This window comes from Halichoerus grypus, chromosome 5 (assembly GCF_964656455.1).
Source record: "Halichoerus grypus chromosome 5, mHalGry1.hap1.1, whole genome shotgun sequence".
Classification (NCBI taxonomy): domain Eukaryota; kingdom Metazoa; phylum Chordata; class Mammalia; order Carnivora; family Phocidae; genus Halichoerus; species Halichoerus grypus.
The window spans coordinates 135,239,845-135,250,693 of NC_135716.1; the positions used below are offsets into that span (position 1 = coordinate 135,239,845).

Genomic DNA, 10,849 nt, shown 5'->3' on the forward strand with positions numbered 1-10,849 from the left:
GGTGAAAGAATTAAGGGCACTATTTTCTATTTTTCTGTACTATGTGAATGTTATATATCAATTTGTATTGTTCATAAATTAGAACAGATTTTCACTTAGCAAAAAAGTTAAAAATCCAATTATAGAAGAATAGATATGTCCACATGTGAAGCTACTAAAAACAGTATTTAGGAAGAGAATATGTTAATATTTGGAAATTCTTTCCCTATAATGCCAACAAGAAAAAGGGCTATAAATCCATAATAATTGTTATTATAACTATATGTAAGGAAAATGTATACACAGGTGAAAAGAAATTGGAATGACATTAACCAAACTATCAACAATGGCTATACCTGGGCAAGGGGACTATTATTAATTTATACCCCACCCCATTTTTTCTTACTAAGCACATATCATTTCTATAATTTTTTAAAATGTAAAAACAAAAGCAAAAACAAAACCTCACATACCTCTTTGAACTGTCTTTTTGACTCTAAAAAATATATAACCAAGGAATAAACAGCAGAGCATAAAAAAGAATACTTTAGGATAATTGTAAAATATGAAATTTTCTTCCTTTTTCCAGTTTTAGCTAACTGGCACATCCCATCTTAGGAGTTTGAGAAGTACAGACTTCTAACAGACAAAAGTAATCAACCAAACTTGATTTCTAGTAGATCTAAAAAGTTATTAGATAATCTTACGTTACTATATTACAATGTAATCCTGATTAACGGTCTCATTTTTCTCAGACATAATACTTAATAAATATAATTAAACTCTTTTATAGTTGTCCATAACTTAAATGCAGATGTGCAATAACAGAAAACACCTTCTTTTCAAGTATTCATGGAAAGTCACAAAACTTGACAAAAAAGTTCAAAAGTTCCAAAAAGTAGAAATAATACAAAAAAACTTTTACCACAATGGAATAATGCTAGAAATATCAAAATTTTAAGAATCAAAAGCCCTCTCACATAGAAATTTAAAAGAAAAACTATGAAACAGCTTTTGTATAGAAGAACTACACAAAATGAAACTGAAGAATTTCTAAGGCTATTAATAAAGAAAAATGTTACAGTTGGGAATTTGTGATATATAATAATCACATGAAAATTCATAGGCTTAAATTCACATAAAAATGATACAATGAATATAAATTAATTAAATTCTCAACTCAAAAGGCTAGAAAAAGCTAAGCTGACTCAAAAGAAAGCACAAAGAAGCAAATAATAAAGATAAAAACAGAAATCAACAGAATATAATATAGTCGTGTAATTAAAACTTCTTAGGAAAAAATCAATGGAAAACACATACCCAACTTCTGAAACAGGAAATTTAAGAATTTCTATTTAGTGGAGAAACAGGAGCGGCATTCCTTCTAAGGTCAGGAACAGGTAAGGGTGCCATTGTCTCCACTGCTATTTAACAGTGTGTTGAAAATATTAGCCAATTCAGTCAGGCAAGAGAAAACAATTAGAATTAAGAAGTGGAAAATGAGTAAAACTATGTGCAGATATTATATGCATACGGCCCATGAGAATCAATGTTATAACAAAGAAATAATAAAAGAATTCCTTAACATAGTAGAATAAACTGGCATATAAAAATCAATAGCCAGCTGCCAGTCAGCCAACTGCTACCCATGGTCAAGAAGATAAGGAGCTAGCACTAGAATGTAAATCAACTAGATCACCAAGCAGACTATTTAACTGGCAATTTTTTAAAAAGAAAAACATCCTAGCTTCTGAAGAACACAATGAGTTGATTTACATGACACTAGGAGTAGCACCTGGATAAAGCAAATAAGTAAATATGTTATTAATAAAAGCCCAGATTTTCAGTGTAAGAAGAAAGATATAAAATAAGAGAGAGTATGGAAAAATTTTGTAATGCTTAAGTTTGAATTAGAACTAGCGGTACGAACTTTTAACTTAAATGTATATTTAATATATATTAAATTTATATTAATTTAAACATATTTTAATATATGTTAAATGTTATATACATAAATATAAAATATAATAAGTGTTAAATATGTTAAAACAATTTAAACATATATATGTTTCCTTTTTTTTTTTTTAAGATTTTATTTATTTATTTGACAGAGAGAGACACAGCGAGAGAGGGAACACAAGCAGGGAGAGTGGGAGAGAGAGAAGCAGGCTTCCTGCTGTGCAGGGAGCCCAATGCGGGGCTTGATCCCAGGACCCTGGGATCATGACCTGAGCAGAAGGCAGACGCTTAATGACCGAGCCACCCAGGCGCCCCCATATATATGTTTCTTAATATGTCACCGCAATAACAATGAGCACACCTGGTGCTAAGATCTTAGTAGTTTTTGCAAAAGAATGAAACTGGATGACTTTTTAATACCATAAACAATAAATAAACTCATAATGGATTGAAGACCTAAAAGTGAGACCTGAAACCATAAAACTCCTAGAAGAAAACATAGGCAGTAATTTCTTTTCATTGGCCATAGAAACATTTTTCTTTTTTTTTTTTTTTTTCCATAGAAACATTTTTCTAGGTTGCCTGGATGGCTCAGTTGGTTAAGCATCTGCCTTTGGCTCAGGTCACAATTTCAGGGTCCTGGGATCGAGCCCCTCATCAGGCTCCCTGTAGGGAGCCTGCTTCTCCCTCTTCCTCTGCCACTCCCCCTGCTTGTGCCCTCTCTCTCTCTGTCAAATAAATAAAAAATCTAAAAAAAAAAAGAAAGAAACATTTTTCTAGATAGGTCTCCTGAGGCAAGGGAAACAAAAGCGAAATCAAACTCTTGGGACTACACCAAAATAAAAAGCTTTTGAATAATGAAGAAACCTATCAACAAAACAAAAAGACTGAATGGGAGAAGATATTTGCAAATGATATATCTAATGAGGGGTTAATATCCAAAATATATAAAGAACTTACACAAATTAACAACAAAAACCCCCAAATAATCCAATTAAAAATAGGCAGAGGTCCTGAATAGACATTTTTCTAAAGAAAACAGTTTTCATACACATGAAAAGATGCTCAATATCACTCATCATCAGGGAAATGCAAATCAAAACCACAAAGAGATATTACCTCACATCTCTCAGAATGGCTAAAATCAAAAACACAACAAATAACAAGTGTTAGAGAGGATGTGGAGAAAAAGGAATCCTCGAGCACTGTTGGTGGGAATGCAAATTGGTGCAGCCACTGTGGAAATGGAGGTTCCTCAAAAAATTAAAAATGGAATTACCATATGATCCAGTAATTCTACTACTGGATATTTACCTGAGGAAAACAAAAACATTAATTTGAAAAGATATGTGCACCCCTATGTTTATTGCAGCATTATTTACAATAGCCAATATATGGAAGAAACCCAAGTGTCCATCAATAGATTATTGATAAACACACACACATACACAAACACACACACACACACACACAGGAATATTACTCAGCCATAAAAAAGAATAGATCTTGCCATTTCCTAGAGGGTATAATGCTAAGTGAAATAAGTCAGATGGAGAGAGACAGATACCATATGATTTCACTCATATGTGGAACTTAAGAAACAAACAAATGAACAAAGAAAAAAGAGACAAAAAACCCAGACTCTTAAATACAGAGAACAAACTGGTGGTTGCCAGAGGGGGGAGGTGGTTGGAGGCATGGGTGAAGTAGTAAAGGGGATTAAGAGTACACTTATTATAATGAGCACTGAGTAATGTACAGAACTGTTAAATCATTATATTGTACACCTACACTAATATAACACTGTATGTTAATTATACTTCAATATAAAAAATAATAAAAAATAAAAAGCAGAAAAAAATATATATTTCTTAATCCTGTCTAATGTCACTAGAATAACAATGAGCACACTTGGTACCAAGATCTTTGTGGTTTCTAAATATCATACCCCACTAAAAGAAACTAGAGCTCTGCGGAGAAATGGCTAATACCAGGTCTTAGAAGGGAAATTTCAAGATGTCTCTGAGATCTGATGTCAAAAATCAAGTAAGTTTTCAAACATTGATGGAGCCATATCAAAAAGAAACGAAGACAACTTGAAGACATCCTACTTGCCAAATTTGGGACAATTTGAGAATGAGAAAGAATATTAGAGTTAAATAAGAATTTCAGAAAGATGTCAGGATACAAAATCAATATACAAAAATCAATTGTATATCTATACACTAGCAATGAACAATCTGAAAATATTAAGGAAACAATTCCATTTACAATTGCATCAAAAGAACAAAATACTGAGGAATAAAAATTTTAAAAAGTGTACAAGACTTATACAGTAAAAATCACAAAATATCAGGGTGCCTGGGTGTCTTGGTCAGTTGAGCATCCCACTCTTGATTTCAGCTCAGGTCATGATCTCAGGGTCACGAGATGAAGCCCTGCATCAGGCTCCACACTCAGCGGGGAGTCTGCTTGAGATTCTCTCTTTCCCTCTACCCCTCCCCTCACTCATGCTCTCTCTCTCGCTTCTCTCTCAAAATAAATAAATAAATAATCTTTCTTAAAAATCACAAAATATCACTGAAAGAAACTGAAGAAGAATTAAATAAAAACACATCACATGTTCATGAATTGGAAGACTATATATTGTTAAGATGGCAATATTCCCCAAATGTATCTACACATCAAACCACAACCCCTATCAAAATCCCACCTGTCTTTTTTGCAGAAATTGATAAGGACAAGCTGATTCTAAAATACATATGGAGGGGTGCCTGGGTGGCTCAGTCGGTTGAGCGTCCGACTCTTGATTTTGGCTCAGGTCATGATCTCAGGGTCGTGGGATAGAGCCCTAGGCCAGGCTTCATGCTAGGCATGAAGCCTGCTTGAGATTCCCTCTCTTCCTCCCCCTCTGCCCCTCCCCCCCATTCTCTCTCTCTCACTCTCAAATAAATCTTTAAAAATAAAATAAAATAAAAATAAATAAAATATAAAATACATATGGAAATGCAAGGAACCCAGAGAGTGAAAACATTCTTGAAAGAGAACAAATTTGAAGAACTCACATTTTCTATTTCAAAAGGTACGACAAAGCTATAGTAATCAAGACTGTGTAGTACTAGCATAAGGATAGATGTATAGATCAATGGGATAGAATTAAGAATCTAGAAATAAAACCATATATGTATGGCCAGTTGATTTTCAACCAAATAATGAAGACAATTCAATGGAGAAAGAATAGTCATTCCAACTAATGGTGCTGGGACATCTGTATATCATTCAAAAGAATTATTGGACCTCCTGCCTCACACCATATACAAAAATTAACTCAGATTAAAGACTTAAATGTAAGAACTATAGAATTCTTATAAGACAATATAGATGTAAAACTTTGTGACTATGGATTAAGTAATGGTTTCTTAAATGACACAAAAAATACAAAAGCAAAAGTAGGTAAATTGGACTTCATCAAAATCAAAAAAATTTGGGGTACCTGGATGGATCAGTCAGTTAAGCGTCTGACATCAGCTCAGGTAATGATCTCAGGGTCCTGGGATCGAACCCTATGCTGGGCTCCCTGCTCAGCAGGAAGTCTGCTTCCCTTCTCCCTCTGCCCCTCTCCCTGCTCATACCCTCTCTAATAAATAAAATCTTTTAAAAAAATTAAAATCTGGGCGCCTGGGTGGCTCAGTTGGTTAAGCGACTGCCTTCGGCTCGGGTCATGATCCTGGAGTCCCGGGATTGAGTCCCACATTGGGCTCCCTGCTCAGCAGGGAGTCTGCTTCTCCCTCTGACCCTCCCCCCTCCCATGCTCTCTGTCTCTCATTCTCGCTCTTGCAAATAAATAAAATCTTAAAAAAAAAAAAAATTAAAATCTTTTGTGTTTCAAAGGACACTATCACAAAAGTGAAACACCCACATAATGGGAGAAAATATTGCAAATCTTAGATCTGAAGAGTCTAGTATACAGTATAAAGAATGCTTAAAACACAACAATAAAAAGATAACCCAATTTTAAAATGGACAAAGGATTTAAATAGAGGTTTCTCCAAAAAAGATATACAAATGGCCAATAATGAACATGAAAAGATGCTTGACATCACTAGGAAAATATGTCAAAATCATAATGGGATAGTACTTCACATCCACAAGGATGGCTATAATCAAAAGGACACAGTAGCAAGTGTTGACAAGGATGTGAAAAAACTGGAACTCACATTCATTGCTGGTGGGAATGTAAAGTAGTGCAACCACTTTGGAAAATAGTTTGGCTGTTCTTCAAAAAGTTAAACATAAGGTTACCATATGACCCAGACTCTTAGCTATACACTCAAGGGAATTAAGAACATATGTGCCCACAAAAACTTGTACACAAATGTTCATAGCAGCATTATTCATAATGGCCAAGAAGTGGAAAAAAACACAAGTATTCATCAGTTGGTGAATGAATAAACAAAATGTTGTATATCCACACAATAGAATATTACTCAGCTACAAAAAGGAATGAAGTATTGATCTATGCTACAAAATGGATGAACCTTGAAAACATTATACTAAGTGAAAAAGCCAATCACAAAAGGCCACTTATATGATTCCATTTGTATGAAATGTCCAGAATTGGCAAATCCATGGATAGAATGTATTTAAGTGGTTGCCAGAGGCTGGGGAAAGGAATTAAGAGATCAATAAATAGTCAATACTTGTTTAAACTTGAGATATTTCCCCCAACTTAGTATTTAGAAAAGTTTCTATCTACAGAAAAGTTAATACTACCCTTGGTCCCTTTCACCCAGAGTCAGCAACTGTAAACATTTTTTGCCACATTTGCTTGATAATTGAAAGTCAGCTTGGCTGGATATAATATCCTTAGTTCACACTTTCTTTCCTTGACAATGTGGTTCCATTGTTGTTTTGCTTTGTATTTGAATCACTTGGTCTTTTTACCCAGAGGCCGAGAGGTATTTTCCTAGATACAGTAGAATGTCTTAAAGTTCACTATACTGAGTCAGTTCTCGCAGTTCCACAGTGTAGATTCAGGGTTTCTTTATTTACCTTTTGGTAAGTTTTTATTAGATTATAGCTTTAAACATTGGTTTTCATTTATTGTTTTGTTTTTTTCTTAGATAATTCAATTATAGGTGTGTTAGATCTTCTTTGTCTTCTATAACTATTATTTTCTTAACTTTTCACTTTTTCTTATTTTAATTCTCTTGGAAATTTTCATGTTCCTATGTCTCCTTCGTATGCTTGTTGAATCTTTTCTTCTTTGTGTACCTTGTAGTTTAGTCTTAATTTGGGGGATCATTGTCTTTTCCTTCACTTTTTGTTCAGGCAATTATTATTTCACAAATTTTGTTTTGTGTCCACTTTTCTTCTGCGTTTGTGAATTTCTGATTCATGGTGTTTTTTCACATCTGTTATTGTCTGACCATATTTGACTCATATTGGAGAGTTGTGGTACAGTTTCTTCTGCCTCAAGTTTGGGTCTTGAGTATTTTTATCCGCTGAAGAATTTTTATTTTAATTTATTCCTTTTGAAAGTAACTTCGTGTGTCTGCCTTTTCCTCTTCATTTTTAAGACTTTGGATTTTCCTGGATCAGGTGTTTCTACAGATGAACCCCATCTGTAGTTGAGTGGCTTACCAGTTTTCTTAGTTCAAGAGTGCCCTCTTCAGTTGGTACAGTGAAATGCAATTTCTTAAATGAAGAGCATCTTTTTGGGGCTGGGGGAGGAGCTCTCATGAAACTCTTATTTCTGTAGAACCCTTAATTTCCACCAACTTCTTTATTCTTCCCTCTTCATCACCAGATCTCTAAGAAGTGCCACCTCCTTTCAAGTTCCTTTGTTGTCTCCCAGAAGCTGTGCCCTCTCAGTACTTTTCCCAAATATTTCCTGCCTACTTCTCCACTTCCACACAGCTGGTGCTACTGATTTCAGATACGTATTTTCCCACTCAAATGAAATAGGACTTTGCAGTCTTCTATTTCCTGGCTATGTGGTGGATATAATTGTGTTGTGTGGTGAGTTAATTGTGATTTTATTTGCTGTTCTTGGTCTCTGTGGTTTTTGTAAGATGTGTAGAAAGATTAAGGTTTAGACATATGCCATTTATCTTCAACGAGTTTAGCTATCTAACCTCAATTGATAAATGCCAACATTTATAAATTTTTAGGTGAGATTTTCATATGAGCATTAGATTATTGGGCTGGTTTTTTGTTTTTTTGTTGTTGTTGTTGTTTTTTGCTTCAGATGGGAGAAATGCAGCAAAAGTTTTTATACAGATAACACACACAAGATGGTTCATTCAAGTCTCTAAGCAATTTTAGCCTGCACCCCCTTCTCTCTGACCCTGTCACACTGATAAGAGGTTTCCATAATGTGGTGGGTGCATATGATCAGTGTCCAGGATAGCTGATATGTCTGGTGGCCAACATGTCCAGAGTAATCTGATATGGTAAGTGCACCCAGGATGGTTGATGTATATGACATAGTGGATCTAGAGTGGTCAGTGTATGTGGGTTATTCCTGTGACAAGAGTCGCTGATCTGTCCTGACTTAGAGATGAGCTATTCATTTTTGTATCACTGATTTTTCCTTGTCAGGAAACCTTTTTCTTTTCTCAGGGTACATGGCTCTGAAATGGGGGAATGCAAAGTGTCAGCTCCTGATGGACTATGAGATCTAATCTTTCCATGGGAGGCCTTCTAGGCTTGTTAAAGAATCCATAGGATTCTGGCTAGGAAAAAAGCTGGCCACTGGAGACCCAACACAGCTCAAGTCCTAGTCACCTCCACGTGGCAGGGCTCTCCACGCCGACTCCTGGAATTCCTGCCCAAAGCCAAAGGTGCCTTGGTTGCAGAGCCCTTAATGCGGTCCCTTGGTGTCTTTGGGCAGTGAGAGTCAGAATGAGGAAGAAGAGCTGAATAATCCTAAGTGACGTGGAGTTGAAGTCTTCATTCTACCACTTACTGGGTGAGTGGTCTTGAGCAAATAACTTCATTTCTCTGAACCTCAGCTTCACTACTTGTAGCTGGTATACAATGCTTGACCTATTGCCTGGCACCACAGAGCAAACCCTCAATACATTTTAGCACCTTATATTACATATGCATATATGTACACATATATATAATTCTATTACACATACATATATTATATATACACACATACACACACATTTAATTACTGGATGTTTAAATATTCACTGGCTGAAAGGAATCACACTCAGGGGAACTCTAGGGGTAGAAAAAACTCAAGTGATTCATTGGAATAGGTGGTGTCCTGACAAAGCAGAATTCTAGAAAACTACACAATTTTATTGTTAATCAAAGGTAGAAAATCCTCACCTTCATATTCTTGCCTTTACATACCTCCTTACTTCATAGACATCTATCCAGCCACTAAGATCATCATTCCTAACCTCCTATGTGTCTCTAAGCCAGAAGTCCCAAATTGACTTAATACACTGTTTGGCCTGTGGAATTTTTTTTTTTTAATTTAAACTGTAAACATTTAAAACATTTCACATGAAAACATTGATTTCTGGCTTCTCTTAAACTGAATGATGGGCAGCACTGGGTCAGCAAGCACAGGTGGTGACAACTGGTCAGAGCTGAGCAGCAGCAACTCACCTTTGAGAAAAAGCAGTGCATGGCAGTCTTCACAGCATCTGCCACTCCCCACAGCCTTATACTCACCCCCATTTCATTGTTATCCCCAACCCCTCCCCTGGAGACATTTAATTCTTCTTTACTCCTGTTATAATCCAGCTTCCCTTTTTGTTGAGCTCTACCATATCTTAGTTCAGACCTGTAGTACAATTTTATCATGCAAATGTGATGAGTCACTTTATGGCGTAGTCTATGGTCTACAGCAAACAAAGTTAAGACCAGGTCAGTACAACTTCCCAATACAACTCAATCTTATCTTTATCTCCCCAGTGCTGCCTCATACCTTTCTGGCCTCCACTTGGCATAGGTGCTCATACTTCTGCCCACATACCATTCCCTCAGCTTGGGTTCCCTCTTTCCTGCATCATTCAGCTCAAATATTAGCTCTTACTTGGTCTAGTTGGCCAGCCAAGAAAGTCACTACCTCTGTATTCTTTCAATTATAATCCAGTGATTAATTCTAAGTCATGTGTAGTTATCTAAATATATTTCCATTTCCTCCAGGTGACTGAGGAAGTCAAGGGCAAAAACTGGGTCTTACTCATCTTTGCATCCCCAGAGCCTAATAGTGCTTGATAAGAGAATCAAAGGTATAACTAGATGACATGATATACTTGTCTTAGGCCCATTTTCTATCAGTCAGCTTGAACTAAATTATGCTATTGTACCAAACTCCACCCAAATCCCGGTGGATGATAAAAACAAAGGTTTCTTTCTCATGCACACTACTAATCCATCATGGATTAATTCTGCTCCACATCCATTTTAGGATCCCAGCTGGAAGAAGAGCTCTAGGAGACTGACAGTCTCACTGGAGAGGGAAAGATTGGTGACCATGCTCTGGCTCCTAAGGCTTCTGCTCAGAAGCAGCACACTTCATCTTTGCTCACATTTCACTGGCTAAAGCAAATCAGTATGCCCAAGCATAAGGCCAATGGGGCAGAAATGTAAAATTCTCCTAAAGGGTGAATAGCTTTAACTTTAATACAATCTACCACATTGCCATCATATCCAGTTTGCCTTCCAGGGGCATGGAAGCCTGTGGAACACATTCCTCAGGCTCCTATGCCAGGTGGCTTTTGAACCCAGCCGATGGGAAGCCTCTGCAGGAGACAGGAGAATGTGAGGTTGGGAGAAGCCAGGGCATCCTCCACACACCCCCCCACCCCCGCCCTTGTAGGGAGGCTTCTGCAGAAGCTCTATTTCCTCCATGACTCCAGCTTCCACTAGCCAGGCCTGT

At 36.4% G+C, this 10,849-nt stretch overlaps 1 long non-coding RNA gene across 1 annotated transcript in view; it reads left to right on the plus strand.

Moving 5' to 3' along the window:
• LOC144381919 (uncharacterized) overlaps positions 1-10,849 on the plus strand; it is a 436,617-nt gene that overhangs the window by 43,477 nt on the left and 382,291 nt on the right. The window lies entirely within an intron of this gene.